At 36.2% G+C, this 27,893-nt stretch overlaps 1 protein-coding gene and 1 long non-coding RNA gene across 10 annotated transcripts in view; one reads left to right on the top strand and one right to left on the bottom strand.

Annotated features, from left to right (window-relative positions):
* Window positions 1-27,893, top strand: part of RBMS3 (RNA binding motif single stranded interacting protein 3) — a 1,278,684-nt gene that overhangs the window by 344,308 nt on the left and 906,483 nt on the right. The gene's annotated exons all lie outside the window — the stretch shown is intronic.
* Window positions 1-27,893, bottom strand: part of LOC144294367 (uncharacterized) — an 85,248-nt gene that overhangs the window by 56,449 nt on the left and 906 nt on the right. The window lies entirely within an intron of this gene.

Below are 27,893 nucleotides of genomic sequence, written 5' to 3' on the forward strand. Positions count from 1 at the left end.
TACAATGATAGAAGAACACAGACTTAAAGCCAACAAACAAACAAACAAACAACAGGACACTGGAGCCTACTTTTGGTGATCCCAGTGCTGGTTTTATCCCAACAACATGGTGGTCAGTTGAGGTGAGAGATTAATAGATGGTATTAAGGCTTAAGAGCTCAGAAAACCCCATTAGAAATCCCATTATATTCCTGTTTTGAATTAACCCACAAGACTGAGACCATAACTCAGACAACTCTTGAATGGTCATCTTGCAGTTAATTTTTCACATCAGTTGAACAGTATTTGGAGTTCGTGGCACAGAGGCAAGCAGTTCTGTGTTGGCCTTAAGCATTTTTATGTTGGCCCTTCTTTCCAGTCTCTTTGATGCTAGAGTTATTAACAAAATGGCAGCTGTGTAGAATCAGGAAGTGTCTAGTTTATATATTAATATCATCCAAGAGTATATTGAAGCTATCTTTCCACCGGGCCACTCTGCACTTGAGGGTCACTCTTACTTCTCTTCTCTCCAATAATGAATGTAATTTGGCTCACAGATCAGTAAAAAAGCATCAATCCATTTTTTTTTTCTCCTCCCAGCACTATGGTCAGAACCAGAAATATGATGTTACTGTACTAATTGGGTGGTGTTGCTTTTTAAAGTAAACTCCCAAGAACTATATTTTGGAAAGGATTGGAAAAGTAATTGTGGGTAATCCTGGAGTCTCTGGGCATGGCTTTTTTGTGTTTTCTCTCTGCTCTTGCAGAGAGATTTTAACAGATAATAGGGAATTAAATAGAAACATCATCTAATAAGTATGATGTGTGCTGTCACTGTTAATTCAAACATAATGAACAATGACTGAATAATAATGGTTGCATACAGAGGTCTACCATATGCTCATTCTGGATGATTGTTGCAGGATGCTTCCTTAAATATGGATGCCATGAGCTAGCCAACAGCACTCCAAATAATCAGATTTTCTGCTCTCTCAGAGTCTCATAGGGATTTTAGCTTTTTCAGTTAGTTGAATCATAAAAATGAAATCAGATCCTAAAGGGTTTTATAGATGATAGGCAGTGGGAGAAGGAAGGAGGGGGCAGATAAGGAGGGTGGAAGGGAGAGCAACAAAGGGAAGAGAACGAAACCCTAATGCTATTTTTCCCTAGATCAGAAGAAGCATCTTCTGAATTAGAAACAATCTGTTTACCACTCCTTTTTCCCCTCATCTGAAGACAAATTAACTTCGGCTTTTAGAAAGCTGGCATGCTAATGGCACACAGTATATTTAAATGGACATTTCTTTCTCTATAACATTCTAATGTCTAATTAAAGTCCAAATTACAATGTATTCTGATATGTAAGTAAAGCTAGATTGATCCATTTATAAGATTCTATGAAATTGGTTGATGCAATTAGTCTAAATGAACTGATGGACTGTAGAATGTTTTCTTATTTGTTTTGAAGTATTGGATATTTCATCTGAGAGAAGTAGAGAGAGGAATAAGCCCTATTGTGAAGTACAAATGACATTAGATTTTGCCACATTGTATAGGTTGAAGTGTCGACTTTGTTACTTTTAGTCTTGAGTAGGACCATGAAGCTCTCAGAAACTTACTTTTTATTACTCATCTATATGGTAGGGATTGGTGAGAATTCTATGAGGTTATGTAAGTTAAAGCACTTTGTGAACTTAAGATATTAGACTCTGCTACTCAAAGAATGTTGTGTAGACTAGCAGCATTGGCATCATCTGGGAGCCCATGAGAAGTGCGGAATCTCAGGCCCAACGCAGATCTACTGAATTAGAATCTGTACCTCAATAAGATCCCCAGTTGATTTGTATGCATATTAGAATTTGAGAACTATTTTGTTGTGCCTATATTAAGTTTGAGTATATTATAAAAATTTTATTCCAAAAGAGTAAAACTTTGGAAACCTAAACTATTTGTTGGGTATAATCTTATAATCTTTGGAGAGAAGAGGTTAATGGCAAACTTCATGCAAAAGAAAAAACAGTCTGAACTAAAAATGATTTTAAAAAATCTAAAAATCCAGAAACAATACCCACACATCTCTGCAAGACATGTCTTAGGATACATAATTAGTAAGTACCAACAATCCACCTTTTATTTTAACCTTTTAATAGCATGAACATCACTGATTAATGTGATGTCTATGAAAGTTCACCATAATCAAAAGATTTTTTATATTACTATTATGATGATAAAGAAGGAAATGCATTGATACATTCACAAAAGATTTTTATCCACAAATGTTGCAATATATTCTTTCAGAATACTCAATAACTAGAAGATTTAAACCTTAATCCTTGCAAATTCTGGTAGTTCATGCCTTTTATTGCACTTTCTCTTTGTTGCAATAGTGGCAGCAGCAGCAGCAGTATTTTATACTGGTAGCATGTGATTGAAGTGTCATGGAAAATTTCAATTCCAAACAGAAATAGTACCTGAAATTTCCATTCCTTTTGCAAATGAGACTGTTGATTCAGAGGAAAGGAAAGAGAATGGGAGGAAATGCTCTCTGATTAAATTTTTTAATCATGGGAAGTTTTGGGAAAATATAACCTGTTTACTTTGTTCATCAGTTTGATATCTACTCCCTGTGGAACGAAATTATGTATTTTAGCACGTTTTAAAAGGTATAGTGAATGTGTAGCAACAGCACAAAACCTGAGATAAATAAGATTTAAAAGTAACCTGCTTAACAAAAAACAGTAGTAGAGCTTGTCATTTTTAATCATTGACTTAGATAAACAGTTTTTTTCTAAATATGAGGCTAGAATTCAAGTGTTATTCACTTTCAATTGTATCTACAAAACAAAGTGAATTACAGATTTACTATCATGTTCATTTCCTTATGGGAGAAAAGACACATACATAACCAAAACCTTTTGAGTTTTGAAATCACTTGTTTAATCAAATCTATAATATGACTAAAAATTTGAGTCCTTCTAGAATTTTGAATACCCAATATATAAACTTCCTACATATAGATTAAATAGTTCCTTCCCTTTTTCTTTCTTCCTCACACAATGCTGTGACCAGGGGCCACAGATGCAAGTAATGTAATAGTGACTTAGAGAAAAGGATATTTAATTATCTTACAAAACACAGGAAGTCCAAAACTGATCAGTTTAGTTGGTGCAGTGGCTCTGTGACGTCATCAAGGACCCAGGCTCTTTCTAACTATACTTAGATGTTCTTAGTAAGTTGATGATGTCTTTTATTAGTCATGAAATAGTCCTCCCAGTTCTGACTATCATATCTTCACAGTAGCAATATTAGCTGAAGAAAGTTAGCAAGTGACAAAAAGATCTCACCTCAGCATCTCTGCTTTTATCAGGTAGGAAAATCTTTACCAGATACCGTTCAATAAACATTTCCTCATGCCTCTTTGTCCCTCTGGTGGTCATTGCTACACTTTTTGCTGCAAGGAAGGCAGGAAGGTAACCTGGCTTTTTTAGTTTCATTAGTGGAAGGCAGGCAAGAGAGAGAGGGAGTTTGGGAATGGTTGATGGATGGGTTATTGACAATGTCTAACACCATCCTACCAAGCAATAAAATCGACCTGTTTCAGAGGTTTCCTATGTATTGTTCATGTGTCAAACATTAGTGTGCATATGGATCATTTAGAGATCTTTCTGAAAAACAAGTTATAATGCAGTAAATCTAAGATGGGGCCTAAGAATTTGCATTCCCATCAAGCTCTCAGATGAAGTCAGTGCTGCCAGACCATAGACTACACTTTGAGTAGCAAAGCTTTATATTATATCTGGTCTGTCACACCTTTTTCTTTTCCCTAATCTCATCCTTTAATAATTTCTTCTGTCAGTTTCTGTGTAAAGTTCAGTTTGTTCTTTATCTCTTTTATTTTCTCACTTGTCCTCACAGGCACTTTTAATGAGATAACGTACATATGTAAAGTGTTAAACACAAATATTAGCCCCAACCCCTTTAACTCTCCCTTCTCTACCCTTGCTTACTTAATTGATGAAAAATTGTTTATCACCCACCTTCAATTCTTCCTCTTAAAATTCAATTTCTGAAGGCAAACTACAAATACCTAACCTAACATATGTGAGTTTAGTGGCAGTGATAACCTCATATCAAGGAAAGGAAGCTCTATGTTGTGATTCAAAAACAAATTCTAACAGCATTACTCATTAGCTACCTCTAATATTGATGGGAAGGCAAGAATATGTTTACCAAATTGTCACAGAATTCCCTATTTAGATAGGCATCACCTTGTCTAATGAAACTTGTTACTCCTTAAAGACAGCATTCACAGGAAATGAAGCTCTATTTCTCAGGCAATGCTGTTGTTTTCCAGTTTTGTTTACTTACAAGCATACAATAGAATGATTTTCAACTGTGCTGCACTGTCAGTTTTCAGGATTTCAGTTAATTGAAGATAAGTAGACTTGTGAACTCACCTAGTAATCGTTTGTACTCATGATTTTATTGGAAAATACATTTTGATCTCTAGTCCAGCAACTTTCATGTATACTTGCACATGTGTTCTGTTTTGATTGATCAAAGAAAACTTACATTCTACAAGTCATACTATCCAATAGTACTTTCTGTGATGATAGGAATGTTCTATATCTACACTGTCCAATGTGGTAGCCACCAGCCATATTTGGCTACTGAGCACATGAAATATGGCTAGTCCAACTGAGGAACTAGTTTTTCTATTTTTTTTAAAGATTTTATTTATTTATTCATGAGAGAGACACACACACACACACAGAGAGAGAGAGAGAGAGAGAGAGCGGCAGAGACACAGGCAGAGGGAGAAGCAGGCTCCATGCAGGGAGACTGAGGTGGGACTCTATCCCAGGTTTCCCAGATCACAACTTGGGCTGAAGATGGCGCTTAACTGCTAAACCACCCGGGCTGCCCTAGTTTTTGTATTTTATTTCATCTTCGTTTATTTACATTTAACTTTAGCCATTTATGACTAGTGGTTACCATATTGGAGAGACATGTCTAGAGACACTGAAAGACCGTTGGTTTTGTTGGTCTGTTTTACCATTGTTAGTGATTGGTTCTAGGGGTTACCACCTCCTTCTTATATACAAACATTGTCTGACATCCCACTTAACTTTTTAGAAATGGAATTGTGCCCTACAAATGGCCTAAACTACTAATTTTCGATGTATATATAGTAAGAAAATATGTAATGAATATTTTGGACACAAGAGGACACAGATATTGATTAAAATTTTCTAGTAGGGAAAAGCAAAGGCATAAGAGATTGTAATAATTATTTGAAAAGTAATTCTTTTTGGGTTGAAGACTCATTGACTTTATAGTTTTATGTCCATCTGAGTGAAAATTATTCCCATTTTACTAATACAGTCATCATCTAATTATTCACGTCCATGTCATGGATTATCGACATGGCTTTTCATTGCTGTCATTAACTCACTCATTTATTATGCATACTACACCAACTTTCAAAAGGAATTGGAGATGATTCATTCATGTCATCAGTTTGCTTAATCAAGTATTTGTCTGGATATTTATAAAGCTTGAATATGGCTTCTTACACAGTAAAAATGCTCAGCTGTAAAGAATCTCACAGTATTTATATGTTAATATCACACCTGTCTTCATCTTATTTTTCTTATTCATAGTTTCATTTGATCATATTTTTATACTTACATTTTTTATCTTGTATATAGCTTAAAAAGCTACTTGAAATTCTCTTGTAATAAGGATGGATAAAAATCTACAATTAAAAGTAAATATTTAGAGGCACCTGGGTGGCTCAGTAGGTTAAGTGTCTGCTTTCAGCTCAGGTCATGATCCAGGAGTCCTGGGATTGTGCCCCGCATGGAGCCTTGCATGGAGCCCCACATCAGGCTCCCTGCTTAGCAGGGAGTCTGCTTCTACCTGTGCCCTTCCCCCTGGTAGTGCTTTCTCTCCCTCTCCCTCTCTCAAATAAATAAGTAAAATCTTCAAAAAAAAAAAAAAAGTAAATATTTAGGTAAGTACTTAAAGTTTACTTGAGTGGCTAGAAATGTATATATTTATAATCTTCTAGAATGAGTTTTAGAAATATGTCTCAAAATACTTTTACATGATAATTTGCTTTTGAGATTATGTAGATATATCTCTATGATAATTACTATTATAATCCCCATTCTAATTGAAGAAACTGAGGCACAAAGAGGTTCAGAAACTTGTTCAAGTTTGCATAGCTAGTCATTGGCACTTGGGGAATGCAACCTCTGGTTGATCATGCCAGGGCCTTGCCTAGTAACCATTATATTATTAGAATCAGAATGTTATATTGTTTGTTTGTTTTTTTCTTTTTTCCCCGAGTGGCACTGTTTTATGGCATTAGATAATTGTAAAAGGCCTTGTTACCACTGTTTTCACTTTCTTGTATGTCATATTAGGCCTTGGGGCAAATGTCATACAGCCCTCAAGAATAGGCCACCTAGTACAGAATCCAGGCCTTTTATGGCCTCATGTTTATATTGAATTAGAATTTTCATTAATTGATAACCTTTAAAGGACAGCATCTCTTTGAGCTAATGCAACCAGGAAATTAATTTCACATGGTTGCAGCGCTGTATCACTGAGGCCATGGAGTCCTAACAAAGGTTAGGAAATGCAAACGGTGACTCTCAGCATGAATTTTCTTGCACAGCAAACATGTAAAAATTTAGAGACCCAGTGAAGCACATACTGTTTATTTTTGCTTTAATATATATTCTCCCATGAACAAGCCAGGCGCCTGGGAGCATCTGGCTTATTTTACTGTTGTACATTTTTTATTTGACACTTCTATATTGCCTTGGGTATTGTTGTCTAATACACTTCATTATCTTAAAGTGTATTATTTCCTGAGTTTGACAGCATATTTGGCATTGTACAGTGTGTAAGAAGAGAAAGCTCCATTCTAAGTGCACGCAGTTGTCATTCTTTAGATCTGTTTGGGTCTGCTGAGCACAGGTGCCACTGGGCGGGAGGGCACAGGTTGGGTCCAGGAATAGAGGTTGAAGGAGCCTATCTTTGCCTTGTCTCAGTAACATCCTCATCAGTGTTCTCTCTAAACATTGTGGAAGTCTCGTGAAGAAGATTTTCTCCTCCTCATCATGATGATTTCTACAGTGTAGGGATAGTCATCAAAAGAGTGGTATCTCTTCTGACTGCTTTTGTTCAAATTCTGAGTTCCTCATATATTTATTTTACTTCTGTATGAAGGTACATGTGCTAGAACTGGTTTGTACTAACTTGTAAGAGCTGATTTTGCATTTCTCTCCCAAGTCCATTTTCAGTGATGACATATTGAAGGATTAAAATTAGACATGACTGGAATGTGTGCACAAGGGAAACTAGCAGATTCTACAAATGTCTCCTCTCCTCCTGCCCCCCTCTCCTCTCCCCTCCCCTTGAAGTCCAGCTAACCAGCACACTACAGGATATAATATATATATCACACTGAATTGCAGATGGCACACTCCTCTTAAATTTGACTTCTACTTATGTATATAGCACTACCGAGTGAGATATACAGTATTACTCCAAAAACGTTCCCTTGTACCCTTGCCTGTCAAAACCATTCCCATGTAAGGTAATCACTATTTTGACTTCCAGGGCCATTGGTCAGCTTTGCCTTTTCTTGAAATATACAGAAGGAATCATTGGCATGTCCTCTTTTGAAGCTGACTTCTTTTTGTTCAAGAATATGTCTGTGAGATCTGTGTACATTTCTGTGTGTCCTTGCACTTTACTTTTTTGTTGTTGTCATTGTTCTTTTGGTATAGAGTTGTCCTATAATATATTAGAGGGTAGTCCTTAGCTACCTATGGTCATTGGGTAATTGAAATAGGTCCAGTGTAGTTGGAAAAAAGTGAACTTTTTTTTTTTTTACTTGAATGGAAATGTGTTTTAGGGACACCTGGGTGGCTCAGTAGTTTAGCACCTGCCCTTCAGCCCTGGGCGTGATCCTGGAGACCCAGGATCGAGTCCCACATCGGGTTCCCTGCACGGAGCCTGCTTCTCCCTCTGCCTATGTCTCTGACTCTCTCTCTCTGTGTCTCTCACGAATAAATAAGTAAATAAAATATTTAAAAAAATAAATGTGTTTTACATGTAAAATACATTTCTGATTTTGAAGGCTTGTAATAAAAAAATGTCTCCTAGCTTCTGGTGGTTGTTGGCAATCCTCGGTGTTTGTTGACTTGTAGGTGCATCACTATTTTCCATGTTTAGAACTTATTTCTTTTCCACAGATTCCAGTTCCCTAGGAAATCTTTGACTGTAACACTGATTATCTTGATATTGAGTTAGCTATTCTGGCATCATAGTGGTGTCTTCTGGTGTTCATATCTGTTTCTTTGTTGTCTTTTTTGCTTTTCTCCTGGTCTTATTTTAACAGTTGGTGATGTTTTGTTGACTATTTAGCACTTGTTTGAAACACTGTAGAGGCTCAGGATGCTATTATCTTTTTCCTCAGATGATACTTCGATATGATGCAGGGCTCTCACCTCAGCTAGGGGCTGAGCAGTCTCAAGATTGGATTGTAGTTTTTATATGACTCAGTCTACCTTCACTTCAAACTCTCCCATCTTTTAGCACTTCCGGTACTGTCTGAGAACCTGAGATATTTAGTTAGGATCATTTCCCTTTGGTAATTTGTACAGTCAATTTTTATCTTTCTAGTACATGATTATTCATCAGTCCTCTGTGGTTTTCAGTTCTTTTCTTCCTATTTGGTTTCTTGGTATTTTGTCTAGCACAACTTAAGAATCAGTGAACAGCTCCAGGGCAAACCTTGTGCTGAAAGTTGGGATCACTTTGCCTTAGATGGCTGGCCTCTCAACCTCTTCTAATTTGGCAGCTCCAAATGTCACTTTTGTCTCAGCAGCACCATGAGATTGTCAAAAAAGCTCTGCTGGCTTCTCTGCCATTTAGTGGCTGACATCTGCCAGCCTTATTAGCTTCTTATTCTGTACCAGGAATTGGCAAATGACCCAGGGGGAAAAACAGTGTAAAGAAAAGTTGGGCTCAGCTCAATGATCTTTCTTTCCATTATCTTGACTTCTGCAGTCCTGGCTTTCCTTGGCAGGTCCTATTACCTTCAAACAGATGTTTTGGTTTGTTATCTGCCTTTCCTAGTTCTCATTGGGAGCTTTGTTCCTCCGTCTACTTCATCAAAAGCAGAAGGTGAAAGTTAGCATTTTAAGCAGAACTCAGAGAGACAGTTATATTAAAATTTATTTTCAATCACAAATACTACATTTTATTCTTTCCTTCACTGAAACCCCTAAATTATATACTTTGAAATATAAATAGGAAATTCCTCTCTCTCCTCGAGCCATCAGCCTAATAATAACTATTAAAAGAAGAGTACACTCTAATGTATAATGAAAACCAATTTCCATTGCAAGCACTACTAGAATCTAAAGCTATATTCTAGGGTAAGTCATGTCATGTCATTTGAGTTGACCCTCTGATGCCTTCTCTTATACATAGGCTTCCCTTTCTACCTGGGCCACTAACCTGGATCAGGTTTTAAAGTCCTGAGCCTGATTGACTCTAACTATTATTACCTCTACGCTCTGAATTGGCTTGCTTCCTTGTCACTGAACTCAACTTTATCATCTGATACTGTTCTATTCTCTTCACCCCTCGTCATCTCTACTTTTGCCACACTGCCTGGCCAGGTTAGGATATCATCTTTAACTTATCATAGGATTCTCCCATATTGCTCCAGTAAGTTGTCTAATCCAGTCTAGTCAAAGTCAGACTAGAACTATCTTATTCTGCGATAGCCCAGTTTGAGCTTTTGAGAACTGCATTTTGGAGTTTGATGGAGGTGAAATACAAGTTTCAACATGTGTGTTAAGTCGGATCTGTTGGAGATGGCTGCTTTAGCTCCTGAGAAAGGGTTAGAAGAGCTAATGGTCATATGTGACTCAAATATGAGAGGAATTGTATTCATTATAGTCATGTGAAATTTTGGATAAGAGATGTTCCCTTTAGATCCCATCTAAGGAAAGGGGGAAGGAAAATGTTGTGTTGCCTATTATATACTGCATGTTTCTATATATTTTATCTCACTGCTTTTAGGTAATGGAATATCTGGGGATAGTTGATATCGTATCAACAGAAAACCTAATTAACGAATAATTTTTCTTAGCTTGGATCTGAAAACAATTTAATAGCAAATGAATATTTATATTACTATAGTTGATTTACATAAATGCCTACTGATTTTCATAGTCATGTATAAATGCTTTTTATAACCAAATGTCAAATTTATTGAGGTATAATTTACATTTAGGATATGCACAGATATTAAGTATGCAGGCTGGCTAATTTTGACAAATGAATACACCCATGTGACCCATTCTCTGTTAAGATGGAAAACATTTACATCACCCGGGAATGTTTCTTTGTGCCCCGTGAGTCAAGTACCCTACCAAAACAAACGCTGATCTTATTTCTATCATAATAAGTTAGGTTTGTCTATTCTAGAAATTTATAAAAATATAATTGTACAGTATATACTATTTTGTTTCTAGAGTTCTTCTCTCAGAATAATGTTGTTGAGATCCTATTGTCATAGATACCAGTAGTTTTAACTCTTTATTATTAGCAAGTATTCCTCAATGTGAATATATGGTTAATTGCCTGTTATCTGTTAATGGGTACTTGAGCTTTTCCATATTTGGATTTTTATGAATAAATCTTCAATAAAGATTTGTATATGAGGCTTTTTGTGGACATAGTCCTCATTTTTCTGCCTAAAAGTAAGATCCCTGGGTTGCAATTGTATTATAGGAGTCTCAGAAGAAGAAGAAGAGAGAGAAAAGGGGACAGAAAATTTATTTCAAGAAATAATAGCAAAAAAGTTCCCTAATCCGGGAAAGATAACAGACATCTAGATTCAGGAAGCACAGAGGACTCCCATCAAAATCAACAAAAGCAGGCCAACACAAAGATGTATTATGATTAAATTGTCAAAATATAGTGATAAAGAAAATGGATCTTAAAAGCAGCAAGACAAAGGTCCTTAACTTACAAGGGAAAACCATAAGGCTAGCTGGAGATTTTGCAACGGAAATTTGGCAAGTCAGGAGGTAGTAGCATGATATATTCAAAGTGCTGATTGGGAAAAATCTGGAGCCAAGTATACTCTATCTGGCAAGGCTATCATTCAGAATAGGAGAGATAGAGTGACATAGACAAAAACTAAAGGAGTTCATGACTACTAAACCAGCCCTTCAAGGGTACTCAAGGGGACTCTGAGTACAAAGAGACAAAGACAAAAAAGGACCAGAGGAAATCTTCAGAAACAATTACAATATAAATAATAATATGACAATAAGTACATATCTATCAGTAATTACTTTGAATGTGAATGGACTAAATGTTCCAATCGGAATACATAAGGTATCAGATGGATTAAAAAAACAAGACCTTCTATATGCTACCTATAAGAGACTTCTTTTAGACCTAAAGATACCTGAAGATTGAAAGTGAGGGGGTGGAGAAGCACACCACACATCAATGGATGTCAAAAGAAAGCCAGAGTAGCAATACTTATATGGGATAAACTAGACTTTAAAACAAAAATAGACAAAGAAAGGCATTATATAATCCTAAAGGGGACAATCCAACAAGAAGATGTAAAAGAAGATATTACCATTGTGAATATTTATGCACCCAACATGGGAACACTCAAATGTATAAAGTAATTAGTAACAAACATAAAGAAACTAATTGATAATAACAAAATAATAGTAGAGGACTTTAACACCCCACTTACATCAATGAACAGATGATCTAAATAGAAAATAAACAAGGAAACAATGGCTTTGAATGACACCCTGGGGGAGATGGACTTTTTTTTTTTTTTTAAGATTTTTATTTATTCATGAGAGACACACACAGAGAGAGAGAGAGAGGCAGAGGGAGAGGCAGGCTCCATGCAGGGACCCCGACGTGGGACTCGATCCCTGGACTCCAGGATCACGCCCTGGGCTGAAGGCGGATGCTCAACCGCTGAGCCACCCAGGGATCCCCGAAAATGGACTTAATAGATATATTTAGAACATTCCATCCTAAAACAGCAGAATGCCTATTCTTTTCAAGGGGAGATGGAACATTCTCCAGAATAAATCACATGCCAAGTCACAAAACAGGCCTTTACAAATACATAAAAGATTGAAATCATACCATGCACCTTTTCTGACCACAACACTGAAACTAGAAGTCAACCACAAGAAAAAAATCTGGGAAGACCACAAATACATGGAGAGTAAATAACATACTACTAACCAGTGAATGGGTATAGCAGAAAATCAAAGGATAAAGAAAAAAAACATGAAAATGCAAACACAATGGTCCAAAACCTTTGGGATACAGCAAAAGTGGTCCTAAGAGGGAAGTATAGAGCAATACAAGCTTACTTCGAGAAGAAAGAAAAGTTTCAAATAAACAACCTAACCTTACTCCTAAAGGAGCTAGAAAAAGAACAACAAATGAAGTTTAAAGCCAGCAGAAGGAAGGAAATAATAAAGATTAGAACAGAAATAGATGATATAGAAGCTAAAAAACCCCAATAGAACAGATCAATGAAAGCAGGAGCTGGTGCTTTGAAAAAATTAATAAAATTGATAAAACTCTAGCCAGACATAAAAAGAAAAGAGAAAGGACCCAAATAAATACATTTGCAAAAGATTGAGGAGAAATCACAACCAACATCAGAGTAATACAATTAGAATATTTTGAAAAGCTATATATATTATATACATCTATAGAAAAGATGTAGATTTGACATTTTAAGAAATGCCTATACTAATAAATCTTTGCTTCTTAATGTCTAGCTAGTCTTCATATAAACCATTATTCATATAGTCCTAGTGTATTATATTTCATATCTTTTGAAACCTGTCTGTATCTTTATATTTATAGGGTATTCCTTATAAACAAGATATATATGGGTTTTTCTTTATAATCCAATATGTCAGTCTCTGCTTTAATTGGTTTGTTTATTCTGCTTTAATTCAATGTAATCATTAATATGTTTTAGATTAAGTCTACAGTCTTGGTGTCTGAATTATACCTGTCCCATCTACTTCTTATTACTTCTCTGCTTTTCTGGAATGAATCAAGTAATTTTTGTACTATGTGTTATCCCTTTATTGAGTTTTTAATTATGTTTCTCCTTTTTTTGGGTGGATGCCCTGGAGCAGGGGTCGGCAAACCACATCTGATAGGCCAAATCCAGAATATGTTTTTGTAAATAAAGTTTTATTTGAATATAGTCATGTTCATTCATTTACTTATTATATATGGCTGCTTTTGCAGTAGTACCATTTAGTAGAGATCATATGATCTGCAAAAACTGAGATATTTACTCTTTGGTCCTTGACAGGAAAATTTTGCCATTCCCTGCTCTAGAGATGAAAAAGTATGCATCTTAAACTTACCAGTCTAACTCAGTAAGCATTCTACTACTCAACAAACAATACAATAACTTACAATAGTATCTTTCCAATTACCATACTCCTACAATTTGTGTTCTTGTTGTCATACATGCTATGTACCCTATAATGGTTTTATTAAGTTTACCTTATATAGTACATAATTGTATTAAAGATTTAATCTTATAGTGCAGGTCTGCTGGAGATGAATTCCTTTATGTTTTGTCTGTCAGATATATATTTTTTTCTCCTTCATTTTTTTAAAGGTATGGTTGATGTCATGGGAAAAAGTATAATAGAATATTTAAGTTAGAACTTGTCAGGAAAGATGATGCTTGATGTAATGGTTTGCTTTTGTTGGTAAACACTATTTCTTTTTTTTTAATTGAGATATCATTGACATTAGTTTCAGGTGTACAATATAATGACTTGATGGATGAATATATTATGAAACAATAGCTATCATAAGTTTAGTTAATATCCATCACCACACAGTTACAATATTTTTTCTTGTAATAAGACCTCTTAAGATCTACTCTCTTAACAACTTTCAAATATACAACACAACGTTATTAACTATGGTGATCATACTGTGCATTGCATCCCCAGGACTTATTTTATAACTGAAAGTTTGTACTTTTTGACCACCTTCACCCACTTTGCCCCTCACCTCCATCTCCCTGCCTCTAGCAAGTATCAATCTGTTTTCTATATAAGTTGACTTTTAAAAAATTCTACACATAAGTGTGATCATATGGTATTTATCTTTTTCTGTATGACATATTTCAGTTAGTATATACCCTCCAGGTCCACCTATGTTGTTGCACACAACAGGATTTCCTTCTTTTATAGCTGAATAATATTCTATTTTCTTTATCCATTCACCCATTGATGACAATCAGGCTCCCTACTTGGCTACTTGTAAATAATGCTATAATGAACATGGGAGTACATATATCTTTTTAAGTTACCATTTTTGTTTCCATCAGATAATACTCAGAAATGGAATACTAAATTATATGGTATTTCTATTTTTTTATTTTTTTTAAAGATTTTATTTATTTGTTCATAAGAGACACAAAGAGAGAGGCAGAGACATAGTCAGAGGCTCCCCTGCAGGGAGCCCGATGTGGGACTCTATCCCAGGACCCTGGGATCATGCCCTGAGCCAAAGGCAGATGCTCAACCACTGAGCCACCCAGGTGTCCCTATTTTCAATTTTTTGAGGAGCCTTCATACCATTTTCCATAGGGCTGTCCCAGTTTCCATTCCTGTCTCCTTCATTTTTGTGATTTTTTTTTTTTTGAGAGAAAGCATGTAAATGGAGGGGTTGAAGATAGAAGGAGAGGGAGAGAGAGAATCTGAAGCAGGCTCCATGCTTAGTGGAAAGCTCAAAATGGGCTTGATTTCACAGCTCTAATAGCATGACCTAAGCTGAAATCATGATCTGGATGCTTAACTGACTGAGCCACCCAGTCACCCCTGAGAGATATTTTCATTGGATTAAAAATTCTAGGTTGACATTTTTTTCTTTCAGTATTTAAAGGATGTCTCCGATTATCTTCTTGCCTCAGTGGTTTCTGATGAGAAATCAGCTATTACTTTTATCTTTGTTGTCTATATGTATTACATCTTTGCTTCTCTGATCTACATTTTCCTTAATGTTGACTTTCATCTGAGTATGATTTCCCTCTGTGTAATTTACTCCCTATTTATTCTGCCTGGGATTACTGAGCTTCTTGTATCTGTGGCTTTTGATATCTTTCATTAGTTTTGGAAAATTCTTTGTTATTATATTTTAAGATATTTGTTTTGTTTCATTCTTTCTCTTTTTTTCCTTCTGAAACTCCACTTATGCATATGTTAAATTGTTTGATATTGTTTCACAGGTCTCAAGTACTCTGTTTTTAGTTTTTACTTTTTTTCTCTTTGTATAGGGCAATTTCTCTTTAACAGTTTTCAGATTCACAGATTTTTTTCCACTGTGTCAAGTCTGCTGCTAATTCCATCTAAATAGTTTTTCAGGCTTTATATTGTATTTTTCATTTCTAACATTTGTATTAGGGTCATTTTTATAGTTTTCATCTTTTAATTTTCCCATCTGTGCATGCATGTTATCCTATTTTTTTTTTGACACATACTTTAACATTTGTACCATAGTTCTTTTGCAGTTCCTATTTGGCAATTCCAACATGTGAGCTCTTTGCAGTCTGGTTCTATTAACTGTTTTTTCTCCTGTTGATGGTTGACATTTTCTTACCTATTCATGACTCTCATAAATGGTACTGCATTCTGAACATTGTATATAAAAGTAGGAAAGTAAAAACTAGGCAAATACTTATGCCCAGAAACAGCCCATACCTCCTCTTCTGTTAAGCTGTGGTGTGTATATGTACATGTGGGGGTGAACTGATGGGGTGAATCAATTTTGTCATCAGTTAAGCTGTGTCTTGACTTTGTTATTCACCACAGGTTTGTCTCAGTTCTGTTCTGTCAGAATTTAGCAGGTCATGTGTGTGTACACTTTGTGTATGTGTGTGTGTGTGTGTGTGTGTGAGAGAGAGAGAGAGAGAGAGAGAGTGTCTCTCTCACCAATTGTGTCCCCCCCCCCAAAAAAAACCCCTTAGTAATATATGACTAAAACTGGAGGCGGGGGTTCTTCACTACTTTCATACTTCACAGGTTCCAGTGCATCTTTACCTCAAGGGAATCTCTTTTTGCCTCTTTCAGCAGCAGACAGCCACTGCCTGTTATTTATGGAAGATCCAGTGTCAATATGGAGTGCCTTTGAGTACTCCTGCATATGCTCTCATATTTAGGCAGTCATAATGGGTTGAGAGAGCCTGGAAAGGGGATCTCTCAGCTCTCCAATTTCTTTTCTAGTGGTAGACAGTGTGGCACTCAGTTGTGAGGAACATTTCCTGGAATATTTCCCTCCTATCTCCTGGGCCATCCGAAGACTTCACTATCATTCTCTCAGTTCTCTTGCCCTGCCCTCAGCCTTTGTATGAATGCTCAGAAAGGCCTATGGAAAAGAATTGGCAGGGCTATCAAGTCTCTTCTTTCATCTGAGGCTTTCAGGCTAAGGAGTCATGCCAGTCGACAGACAGCCTTTAAATTTGCAGAAATTTTAGCAGTTTTCTTCTTACCTACACTTAAGATGGCTTCTTCTTTCTTGTACTACTCAACTATGGAAGAAAATAGACATGATTTCCTTCTCTTCCAGGAAAGGCTTGTCACATTTTGAACTTAGTTCAATAGATTTGTTTTTGTTTTTGTTGTCTTAATCATTATTTGTGACTTCAGTTGTTTTTTTGGAGAAAAAACATTGTTTTTGTATATTATCTGACTCCTCATTTCATGGGAATGGGAGCAAATTTATCTTGTGACTTTCTCTTCTTATCAGACACGGAAGTTCATAACTGCTTTTTAATGTCTGTACCTTAGAAGGTCAGAGTAATGAACATAGGAAGTGAATTGAAGCTGGTATTATCATCTTTATTTAAGGTGAGGTAGAATCAGTTCCAAAGGGTAGGAATAAAAAAAAAAGAATAAACAAAAAACAAACAAACAAACAAACAAACAAACAAACAAAAAAACCAAAGGGTAGGAATAGACCAGAATCTGGATTTCTTTAACTATGTCCCTTTTTTTATCACTTCTGATCTCTAAAGCTAATTGTAGGACATAGCTCATCTGAAACCTATCACTTTGCAACCCTGGTGGGAGACTGCCATACAGATTAAAAGTGTGAAATGTCTCTCTTGGAGGAGAGTAGGAACAAAGCTCCCTGATAGAAAAAACTGCCGTACGATTGAGAAGATGAGATCAAGAATACACTCATAGTACCAGCTCTGGGTATAATTTAGGCTTGTGTTCATCGAGGCCTCTTCCATATACTGTCTGCCTCACCACTGTGGCATTTAGTTGGAACAACTTTAAAAAGTAGAATGGATTAGTTAGAGCCTCATGGGAACTTAAGCATGTAGTTCTAGGATTGCCGAAGTTGGCTGTTGAGATCATTAAATTTTATTATTTTTTTATAAAGATAACAATTCAGCGGTCATGAAAGGAACTTTGTTTTCATTGAAAATTGACTCCAGTAATTTGCTTATGCAAAATAATACAGCTCCTTGATACCAGAATATAAATGCTGATATGAATTCCATATAATTTCAATTTTTCTGTATCTAATTTTAGAATCACATTAAAATAGCAAATGCCTTGAAATACAGAGCTTCTGGTTGTTTGTTGGACTAGTGACATATTTGTTTAATCAATTACACACACTATTTTATAAAATTACCTTTGCCTTTAGGCTTGACTTAAAATGGCCTGGGCTGCATTAATTGAGGGATTTAGTTAGGTGCAATAAGAGCTCTTGGTTACTGTAAACCACAAATGATTAGGATTCAGATAACTGATAAAATTTTGTGTAGTATATCAAAAGTGATATTATTAGCCAACCAAAAGTTTATCTAGCCATGTTAATTAAGGCCACTGGTTGAAGATCTGATGGTCCTCTCTATAAGACGTGGCCTGAGCTACCTTTTAGAACAGCAAGTGAGGAATAATCCTTATAGAACCAAAAATGGGTTATGTGATAATTTTTTTTTAAGATTTATTTATTTATTCATGAGTGACAGAGAGAGAGAGAGAGAGAGAGGCAGAGACACATGCAGGGTCCTTGCAGGAGCCCGATGAGGGACTTGATCCCAGATCCCAGATCCCGGGATCACAACCTGAGTGGAAGGCAGCTGCCCAACCACTGAGCCACTCAGGTGATTGTTTGTTTGTTTGTTTTTAAGATTTTATTTATTTATTCATAGACACACACAGAGAGAGGCAGAGACACAGACAGAGGAAGAAGCAGGCTCCATGCAGGGAGCCTTATGTGGGACTCAATCCCGGGTCCCCAGGATCACACCCCAGGATGCAAGCGGCGCCAAACCGCTGCGCCACCGGGGCTACCCAGGTGATAGGTTTTGAAGCTGACTTAAATATCTGAGCTTACAGAGAGACACACAGGGCTTAAGAAAAGGGACTGTACCCCGAACCCTAGAAGAACTCATTTATGTTTCTATCTCCCATCCATAGGCACCAAACTGAGCTTGGGAATGAGGAAAGCAAGCTTTAGTAGTTGAATCATATTAGCCTTTAGTTTTTAGTTATTCTTGGGAGGTTGCTGTTACAAGTAGGCGAGATGTAGAGCTCATTTTTTTTGAGGTCTCTCTATCCTAATTGTTTTCTATCTTAACAGAATCACTCCTGAAGCTTTTTAAAAACCTCTAAGGCAGGCTTCACCTCAAATCAGAATCTCTGTTTTTTAACCTTGCTCCAGGTGATTCCAAAGTACTGCAACGTGGAAACAAATGCCCTCTCTTTAATCTCTGTGTCATTGTTTCTGAGTGGTGCTCAAAGGGTGGTCCTGACCAGCAACATTAGTGGCATCTGGGAAATGGTTAGAACAGTAAATTAACATAAATAGGCTATACATATTCAAAGTATAAAATCTGAGACATTTGGCATATCTGTGTCACCCAGAAATATCATCACACTCAAAATAATGGACATATCTATTACTCTAAAAGATTTTCTTGCACCATTTGGTAAACTCTACCTTTCTTCCTCTTCATCTCCAGGTAGACATTGCTCCACTTTCTGCCACATACATTATTTTTCATATTCTAGTACTTTATGCAGATGGAATCATGTAATGTTTACTTTTTAAAAATGAATACTTTTTGAGAAGTTTTAGGTTTAAGAAAATAATGAGCAAAAACGTACAGGAGTCTCCATATACTCCACCTAGACCCACCCAATGCCCTCTATTTTTGTCATCTTGCATTGGTGTGGAGCATTTGTTTTAATTAATGAGCCCATATTGAAACATTATTATTAATGGGAGCCCATAGTTTTCATTAGGGTTTACTCTTTGTGTTGTACATTATATAGGTTTTGACAGATGTCTAATGACATGTATCCACCATTACAGTCTCATACAGAATAATAGTTTTACTTCCCTAAAAATCCTTAGTGCTCCACCTCTCACCCTCCTTCCCTTCCCATGACAACCACTGATACTTTTCCTGTTTCCATGGTTCTACCTTCCCCAGAATGTCATATCTGGAATTATGCAATCTGTAACCTTTGCAGATTGGCTTCTTTCACTTAGCAATATGCACTTAAGGTCCTCCATGGTTTTTCATGGCTTGGTAGCACATTTCTTTTTATCACTGTGTATGAGTGTATCACAGTTTTATTATTCATTTACCTACTGAAAATCATCTTGATTGCTTCCGTGTTTTATTGATTATGAATAAAGCTGCTGTAAACATTCATGTGCAGGTGTTTGTGTGGACATAAGTTTTCAACTCCTTTGAGTAAATACCACGGAGCATGATTGCTAGATCATATGGTAAGAGTATGTTTAGTTCTGTAAGTAACAGCTGACCTGTCTTCCAAAATAGCTGTACCATTTTGCTTTTACACCAGCAATGAATAATACTTCCTGTTGTTCCACATCCTCTCCAGTGTTTGGTGGTGTTATTGTTTTGGATTTAGGCCATTTTATAAGTGTATAGTAATATCTCATTGTCATTTTAATTTATGATTCACTAATGACATATGACATCCAGCATATTTTCATATGCTTATTTTCCATCTATATCTTCTTTGGTGAGTTGTTTGTTCATATCTTTTGCCCATTTTTAAAATTAAGTTGTATTTTTTTCCTTATTGTTGAATTTTAAGATTTTGGTTATAAATTATCTGACATGCATTTTGCAAAGATTTTATTCTAGTCTCTGATTTGGCTTTTCATTCTCTTAATGTACTATTTTTGACTGACTTCTTTCACTTAGCAAAGTTATTCTGAAACTCATCTTGTAGTAGTACATATCAGTAGTTCATTTTTTATTATAGAGTAGTATATCCATTGTATGAATATGGCATAATTTACTTATCAATGTGTTTGTTAATGGACATTTTGGTTGTTTCCAATTTTTTTTACTGTTACAGATAAAGGTGCTATAATTCTCATGTACAAATTCTGTATGGACATATGCTTTCATCTTTCTTACATGAAGACCAATGAGCAGAATAGCTATGTCATATGGTAGGTATATGTTTAATTTTTCTTAAGAAACTGCCAACAGGGGATCTCTGGGTGGCGCAGCGGTTTAGCGCCTGCCTTTGGCCCAGGGCGCGATTCTGGAGACCCGGGATCGAATCCCACGTCAGGCTCCCGGTGCATGAAGCCTGCTTCTCCCTCTGCCTATGTCTCTGCCTCTCTCTCTCTCTCAATCTGTGTGACTATCATAAATAAATAAAAATTAAAAAAAAAAAGAAACTGCCAACGGTTTTCCTGTGGTGATTGTATCATTTTACATTCTTACCAACAATGTGAGATGTTCCAGTTTCCCCACATCTTCACCAATGGCTGCTATGGTTAGTCCTCTTCTAATAAGTATATAGTACTACATGGTCTTAAGTACTATGACATGATCATTATGAAATCAAATGGTGAAGTTCCACTTCATTGTTCTTTTGCAGTATTTAGAGTAAGAGTAGAAATTGACATGAAAAAGATAAAAATAATTCCAATTTTATTGCCTTATGTTTAGTTTTGAGCAGTAGTTTCTAATTTGCTATCCAAAGACTCCTGGAAGTCCCCTCTCAGGGATCCATAGGTCAACACTCTTTTTGTGGCAACATCAGATGAATTTTGTGCAGTGGAGCTTGCTGAGGCAACATAATGGTTAGTGGCATTGCTCTAGCAGGCTAGTAGAATGTATGCTTGTACATACATTCTTGTGCTTTAAAAAAAATTCTGTTTTAATTTTGAATACGGTAAATATGGATACATGTGACCCACATACGCTATTGCTCTTTGGGATCCTCAATGATTCTTAAAAATGTAAAGTGCTTCTGAGACCTAAAGTCTAGACAAAAATTAAAGGAAGAAAAATGGTATAATGAAATGTGTGTGTGTGGGGGGGGGGGGAAGTATAGGCATTAAGACAAAGGAAGCAAATACTTTAACGTGTAAGAAATGGAATACTTTCCTTTTCTTTTTTTTTTTTTTTTAAAGATTTTATTTATTTATTCATGAGAGACACAGAGAGATTGAGAAACAGAGACACAGACAGAGGGAGAAGCAGGCTCCATGCAGGGAGCCCGATGTGGGACTCCATCCCAGGACTCCAGGATCACGCCCTGGGCTGAAGGTGGTGCTAAACTGCTGAGCCACCCAGGGATCCCTGAAATGGAATACTTTCAAAGTTCAAGGTTTATTATTTATTCTTCAACTGGGAAGGGAAAGAATATAAACACATCTTCACATGCTGTTGTTGGACCTAGAGATCTGGCCTTTATTCTGATGTTGGCAAATTTTGGTTTCTATAGTGCTAGATTTGCTGTCTCATTGCTTTATCCTGGGGTCATATTTAACCCATAGCCTCTTTCCACTGTGCCTGGTCAAATGGAGCATTTTTCAGAGTTTATGAGAAGCTGCCACTGGTTAACTTGCTTCCAGTGTGAAAATGTCACTGCAGGGACAGAGAACAGCTAAGGCTTGGTGCTAATGCCTCCTTTGTGTCTGAGAGCTTCAGTGGCTACTGGGCTCTTAGTGCCCTGGAAAAATGTAGATGTTGATAAAAAAAGCAGTCACAATTGTTGGAGAGGATGCAGTGGTTTCCCCTTCTCTGTATCTCTTGATGATACCATTAGTTGTCACTTCATAGTTGGTTTAACATGAAGAGAGGGTTCTAGAATAAATAATTCAAACAATTCACCTCTTGTTTAGTATCATATAGTTATATGGTTAGTGGATGATCCCTGGAATTCCTACATTGGTAGCCTTTGGCTCTGACACATTCCTCTCCTAAGTTTCTCATACAAGACTGAGATGACTGAGATTTACAAAGCAATGAGGGTGGGGGATGTGTGGGGCAGTGCCTGGGTGGCTCAGTGATTGAACATCTGCTGGCTCAGGTCTTGATTCCTGGGTCCTGGGATTAAGTCCCATATCCAGCTCCCTGCTCAGCAGGGAGTTTGCTTCTCCCTCTGCCTATGTCTCTGCCTCTCTCTCTGTGTCTCTCATGAGTGAATAAATAAAATCTCTTAAAAAAACGAAAAAACAAGGGATCCCTGGGTAGCTCAGCGGTTTGGTGCCTGCCTTTGGCCCGGGGTGCGATCCTGGGGTCCTGGGATCGAGTCTCGCGTTGGGCTCCCAGCGTGGAGCCTGCTTCTCCCTCCTCCTGTGTTTCTGCCTCTCTCTCTCTCTCATGAATGAATGAATGAATGAATAAATAAATAAATAAATAAATAAATAATAAAAAAAACAAAAACAAAGCTATGGGAGGAGTAAATGATTTCAAAATTCTACTAACACAAATCATGGTAATTAATTCTTTAAATAATGCTACCTTAATGCTTTTTGTAAGTACCACCACGGTTTCTTCTGCTATTTATAAAATTACTCTTTTAATGTTAAAAGTCTCCCTGGAGCACAAGTGTAAAGTATATAATGTTTAGGTAAATTAAATTAAGTCACATTCTTTTAAGACCATAATTAATGGCTTCTTATACTTCCTGCAGACCTCTAACTTGCTTTTACTCCAGCGGCTACAATATTCATTCTTCTTCGTATTTATAAATAAAATATATTCTTTTCTCCTAAGGTTAATTTTAGACATTCAAATTAAAACAACTTAATGAGGTTTTTAAAAAGTTCTTTCAAAATAAATTAGCCATACATAAAAATATAATTTGCTGTTGTATATTTTTTCTAGTTGTTTGTTTTGTTTTTTGTCCAATAATTATGTTATTAAATATCAGTATTTTAGAATGAAAAATATATCCCTTAGCTCTAAGGGTATTTTTAAGCATTGAAATTTAAGCGCCTATCTGGACCTTGCCCAAGTGTTCTTCAAAATAAATTAGCTAAATACTTACAAATCTACAGGTTATTTCAGTTGTATCATAGCATAATTAAAGACTCAATTGTAAATAAGACTTAAGAAGAGACACTAGCAGCATAAGAGAATATATAAGATTCTGAGAGGTAAGATTCAAGGTATAAGTGTTGGTAGGTACTTTCCATCCCTATTTCCATTAAGATAAATTAAAATTACTAATACAGAATAGCATACTGAGCCATGCCAATAACCTGTACTGACTGTTCATTAGTCATCACCAGCAAAACCATGGCATTCTTATTTTAAATACAAGGTCACTGTTTATTCAGCGGATATTTTTGAGCTACCTCTATGTACATGATTATGTTATTAAGATAATTATTTTTTCATGTTAGATCACAAATACAATTATACTATTGTAGTTTTACAGGAATTTTGAATCTGTGGGGATGTCTTGAAATTTATACTCTCACACAAATTACTTAGGTAACTTTTCTATATGAGATTATTTGACTGCCATTTGGGAGTCAAAAGTATATTTTATTCATATGAATTACAAATCTGCTAGGTATGTGATCTTATTTTTACAAAATAAACAAAATCGTTGAACTTTAAAAAATGACATTAACATTTTCTTATTTTTTTAAACTGACAAAAACTATAAGCAGAAGACAGTATCAATATGTAATTAAAACAAAATATATTGTGATTGCTGAATAAACTGATTCTCAGAAAAAAAAAATTGAGGAGTATAAAGCAAAGTAAAAACTGAACTAACAGACTAACATGTTAAGATATGTGGAACTCCAAAATTGGGGGTGGCATGATCAGCTGTGCCTAGGTCTCCTGTACTGTATCTAATTTCATCTTTCTCTTGTAGCCAACAGCTGTTCACTGCTTATGTCTTCCGAGCACATAGATGAATTCCATAGGTTGTTTGATATGAGACTGTGTCACTTTTAGAAAGCATTTGCAGGAGGCAAGGGTGATAATACGGTTCAGGCAGCTCATGTGAGCACCTTTGTGAGGATATATCCCTGCAGGCCATGTCTGCCTTTCACTGGCTACCCTAGAAATTCATCACAAAGCCCAAGGCTCATTTGTCTTTGGTGAGCTCCATCATTGTAAAGGAGGAATTCCTAAAGAAACTAAGATTGAGTCTGCTGTAGGTATTTTGTGCCCTGCAGGAGAGACAGTAACAGAAGAGTGGGCCTGAGAGAAGACGTTGGGATGAGGAGCTCCTTTCCTTTCAGGTAGGGGAATGGAGAGCAGGGCACCCAGGATGCGGAAGAGAAAGCCCCATCAACTTCCCTGTGCCTCACTTAAGGAGTAAAGCACACCAGAGCCTTCAGCATCCCAGCTGTTACTCAATCTCCTTTCTCCTTTTCAAGGACATATTATAGTGGTGTGGTAGCAATAGAAAAGGTTCACTAAATATTTGTGGAATGGATTTTAAATAGAAGTTTAGAATGCTTTAAAACATACAGAAAAAAAGAAATCATTGGCAAGCTTGTACACTTTACATTAGTTAAAAATTTACAAGCCATAACACTTGAGATTCTGATCATGAGCAGTAGGTCACACTGGCATAGTTCAGAGTCACTTGTAGAGAACTGAGTATATCAGAAGGATACCAGTAACAGGATGGGAATCAAAGTAGAGGACTTAAGGATAAGCCAGATGGGGCAAGCAAACCAGGTGTTGGAACCAAGGAAAGGAATTGCAAGAATGAAACAAAAGCTGTTTTATGCTTGGTTGCCTTGATTTTCTTCTAGTTCTCTTCTGGAATTGATTTTCCAACCAGGTTCTGAAGGCATGAGGTTCTAGAGAGTGCTAAGGGGCCAATTCTATCTGTAGGTGTAACAGAATTCCAGAACTGCTTCACACTTGCTAGTAAGAGCTGCTCGTGCACATTTCTCCCCAAATCTGGGTTCCATGACCTCGCATTTAAATTGGCTGTAGCTGGACTGTTTTATACCAGAAATCACCAAATACTTCAAATAAGAGCTATCTCCTCAACTGGACAGTCAGTTGTTAATCATATACCAGCACACTGATAGATAAAGTTTTGGGCATCCATCCTATCAATAAAAGATTACATATAATGACAGAAGGTGGTGAAAGAGCCTTGCTACACGAATTATCTATTTTCTTCTTTATTATTAGTTTTGTAAGTATGTTAATGTCAAATATGTTTGTAGTCAGTTTGTTCACATTTAATTAGCAACTCTAAGACACAAAGCAAGAGAGCTTTAAGGAGCGTATAAACTCAGGATGAATGTTTGTTAGAGAAAAAGACTCATAGTACCTACTCAAAAGTAAGATATTTACATATTTTTTCCTTTACTGATTTCATGTTTAGCTCAATGCTCTCAAACTTCATTCTGCATACACATCATCTAGAGATCTTGTTAAATGCAGATTCTGATTCTGTGACTGTGGGATGAGCCTGTTATTTTGCATTTCTAACAAGCTCTTAGGTGATCATGCTGGTCTATGGAACATATTTTGACTAGCAAAGATTTAGCTGTTGTGGAAACCAAATAAAAGTAATAAACAGAAACAAATATATTTTTTAAAAAGTCTTATTTTTAAGAAGGTAAACTCTGGAGGAAAAATTATTTGATCTTTGAATTGAGGGTCTTTGAATTTGGGCTATTGGCACCTTTTTTTTTTTTTGGCAGATGTTTGTTGACTTCACACAATACAGTAAAAGACTAAATGAGCTGGAAACATTAGAGATCCTAATTATACAACTCACTGACTACCCATAAGCCTGAACAATGGAAAGCATTCTGCGTGCTTTACTCATTTAACTTCATTTAAACCCTTCTTGGCATCTGAGTTGCATTAATGTGATAACTCTTGTGTAGCAATTAACAAAGTGTGGCAATTGTGAACATTTCTGGAGTTTGTCATATTGAATGGGAGTAGGCTCCGGGCATCTAATTCTTAGCTCATTTTCTAGGGTTGATCTGGCTTTATAGATGATTTATATACTTTTTTCCATTTTCCTTTGACACAGGAAACCAACATTGAACAAATGAATTGTGGTTGTATCTTTCCACCAGACATTTTGTTTTGGAAGTCATTTCTAATGAATGACTTTCAAGCAGTTTTTTTTTTTCTTTTTTGCTCTCTACATTAGGAAACTCATTGAATCTTCAAGAAGACAATCACATTGTAGTCATATAAATGCACATCCAGCACTTCACAAAAGTCACAAAAGCCGAGTGTTCTCCATTGCCCTGAGCCTCATAAGCTCAAGCATATTGAAAAGCGAATGGTGAGCATGTTCTGCACAATACTGTATCCAGTACTAACAATGCTGGATATTGTGTCTATTCCATCCAGTGCCTCAGAATTAACTGTGTGGTTGGAAGAAGGCTTGAGATGAGAAAAAAGCATCATTTCCAAGCTTGGATGGTAGAGAATATATTACCCAGAGGAGTAGCAGATGGTTTTTCAGCACTGAAATGCAGCATTGTTTTTGTAACAACCCAACTGGTGTTTGGAAGTCTGATTTAAAGAAACTATCTTACCACCTTCAGGCATTGGAAAATCCCCAGATTTATTATTTCTATCTTTAGGAAGGCAGGGAATGGACTTTTTTCCTTCATACAAGCACATATTACAATGTTCTACACAGATTAACACTATCCTATCACAGAGAACCAAGTGTAGGAACATTCTAATTTTCTGCTGGATGTGTTAAGTGAGCCTAGATTATGGGTGCAAGAATAATTTTCTTGTAAAGTAACTTGACCTTACATTGCAAATGGGTTGGCTCTGGTGGATTCTCAATTCAAGTATCCTCTTGTTATAGAAAAATAAGTCTCCATTCCAAGCTCTGTGATCTGTTTATTCATTCATGGCTGAAATTTTCCTTCTTCCCATCTTACTATTTTTCATCATAATATATTAAAACCATTTAGCATGTTGTAATTTTTTTGACATTATTCTTGGTTGGATAATGTCTTAGCCTCCATGTAAATCAGAAGATTCTGAGCAAAATGTACTTTCTAAAGCATGCGTAAAGAAACCACAAAAATATTCCTTAAGACAACATAGAAAGAAGGAAAGACAGGAGATAGAAAGAGGGAGGGAAGAAACAAATAATGGAGGAGAAAAAAAAATAATGGAGGAGAAAGAAAGAAGGAAGTAAGAGAAAATGAAAGAATGAATGTGTATATTGGGCTACCTATAACATGAAATGAATTTTTAAAGCTTTTCATTGAAATCTGGATTCTTAAATCCTATTGTTATATTCAACATTGTCTTTTCATTGATAACCTCACAGAAATTAACTTTATGATTTAGTAAGTTATCAGTCTCATATGTCAGGCACCATTATAAATTGTATATTAAGAATGCCCAAATTATCATGTGTTTACACTTCAGACTGGAAAAAAAAGAGATGGTGTGTAAAGTTTCTGGAAACACGGGGGAAATCAATTGATTGCAGAGAAATCTCTAAGGATTGTCCAGCTCTGAACCAGATTGTCATTCACAGAGTAGG

This window comes from Canis aureus, chromosome 22 (assembly GCF_053574225.1).
Source record: "Canis aureus isolate CA01 chromosome 22, VMU_Caureus_v.1.0, whole genome shotgun sequence".
NCBI lineage: Eukaryota > Metazoa > Chordata > Mammalia > Carnivora > Canidae > Canis > Canis aureus.